Source organism: Dipodomys merriami, unplaced genomic scaffold (assembly GCF_024711535.1).
Source record: "Dipodomys merriami isolate MVZ:Mamm:240054 unplaced genomic scaffold, mDipMer1.0.p SCAF_44, whole genome shotgun sequence".
Classification (NCBI taxonomy): domain Eukaryota; kingdom Metazoa; phylum Chordata; class Mammalia; order Rodentia; family Heteromyidae; genus Dipodomys; species Dipodomys merriami.
This window is the reverse complement of record NW_027206002.1, coordinates 975,305-977,578: the sequence shown is the minus strand read 5'-3', so window position 1 is coordinate 977,578 and position 2,274 is coordinate 975,305.

Here is a 2,274-nt window from a genome sequence, read left to right as displayed (position 1 = left end):
GACCTTTATATATCCTAGGTAAGCATTCTACCGCTGAACTATACCTGCAGTCCACCAAATACTATTCCCAATACCAGGCACCCAGAAATGCCCTCATGCAGCTTACATGCTAGTGGGGGAGGAGTAAACTAGTACATTAAGAGTTATAAGAACTAGGAAGAGGAGCTATGAATGTGATTTAGCAATGAAGTGCTTGCCTAGCATGCATGAAGCCCTGGATTTGATTCCTCAGCACCACATAAACAGAAAAAGCTGAAAGTGGTGCTGTGGCTCAGGTGGTAGAACACTAGCCTTGAGCAAAAGAAGCTCAGGGACAGTGCCCAGACCCTGAGTTCAAGCCCCAGAACTAGCAAAAAAAAAAAAAAAAAAAAAAAAAAGCTGTTGCTGATGGCTCACGCCTGTAATCGTAGTTACTCAGGAGGCTAAGACGTGAGGATAGTGGTTCAAAGCCAGCCTGAGCAGGAAAGTGCATGAGATTCTTATCTCCAATTAAACACCCGAAAACCAGAAGTGACGCTGTGGCACAAAGTGTTAGAGTGCTAGACTTGAACATACGAGCTCAGGGACAGTGTTCAGGACTTGAGTTCAAGCCCCACACAACCAAAAAAAAAAAAGTCTGTTTAAAATAAGAAGCTGCTAGAAGGTTTTGAGCAGAAAAGAAACATGACCTAAGATCACTGAGCTATGCCTACAGTAGGCTAAAGGGGAACAGGGACAGAATTAAGAAGGAGGAACCTGTTAGGAAGCCAATAGAATTCGGGCAAGAAACCAGATTCCAGATGTGTTGAAATTATGCACAAAGACTTCATTGGCAGATTGAATAAAGCATATGAGAGAAAAAGCCTTCTCTCTCTCTCTCTCTCTCTCTCTCTCTCTCTCTCTCACACACACACACACACACACACACACACACATAAAAGTAGCCAGCTATGCCAGGTGGCAGTGGCTCAGGCCTATAATCCTAGCTACTCAGGAGGCTGAGATCTGAGGATCCTGGTTCAAAGCCAGCCCGGGCAGGAAAGTCCATGATACTCTTATCTCCAATTAGCGACCAGAAAACCAGAAATGGCACTGTGGGTCAGAGTTCAAGCCTGAGCTCTTCAGCTCAAGGTGAGCACTCTACCACTTGAGCCTCAGTGCCACTTCCAGTTTTCTGGTGGTTTATTGGAGCTAAGAGTCTCACTTACATTCCTGCCCAGACTGGCTTTGAACCATGATCTTCAGATCTCAGCCTCCTGAGTAGCTAGGATTACAGGTGTGAACCAGTGGCACGCAGCTTTTGAGGAATCTGTCTATACAAGCACTGGGAGAAATGGACAGTATCCTAAAGGCAGAAACAAGATCTAGAGAGTTTTTCAAAACTGGAAAACAACAACCTGAATGCTGAATGTGGAAAATCTAAGGGAATGTGGAAACTAGTAAGGGAGAAGATGGATGATGGGAGAGAAGGCCAGGAGAATTGCTCGAGCAGGTCCTGGAGTCGGTGATGGGGGAGAGGCTGGGAAGTTTGGCCAAAAAGTGTGAAAGGACATGGGGCAGAGGGGTCTGTGCTAGGAGCAGGGACTGGAAAAGCTGGAGTGGGTGAATGTGGAATGAATTCAGTTATGCTGGCAAATGATAGTATGAAGACTTATGGAAGTTCTCTGCCCTTGCTTCTATTTTCTACTGCACTGGGAAGTAAAGACCTAGCCAAAGAAATATATTCCTGGCATGCTACTACACATATCCATTATTATCTCATGTAATCTGCACCTGTGGAACTGTTGTTAATTAGTTAAGAGGCTGAAGTTTAAGAAGAAAATAATTTGCTCAGGTTATACAACTGGTAAGTGACAGACCCAGGAACGCTTCTCCCTACTCTGTTATTTTAGCCCTCTTACTATTTTGCTTTAACTAGAATATTGGTGGACTATAAAAAATGAAGTATAGAGAGAAATGAGAGCAATTTTGCTCAATATGTTTGTGCATGTATTCTTCTAATTTGTGTTAATATTGTGTGTGTGTGTGTGTGTGTGTGTGTGTGTGTGTGTGTGTGTGTGTGTGTGTGTGTGCGCACGTGCATGCCAGTTATTGGGTCTGGGTCTGGGTTGCTGTTAGCTTTTTTGTTTTGTTTTTGTTTTTGCCAGTCCTGCCTGGGGCTTGAACTCAGGGCCTGAGCATTGTCCCTGAGCTTCCTTTTCTCAAGGCTAGCACTCTACCACTTGAGCCACAGCACCACTTCCGGCTTTTTTTCTTTTTTCTTATGTGGTGTTGAGGAATCGAACCCAGGGCCTC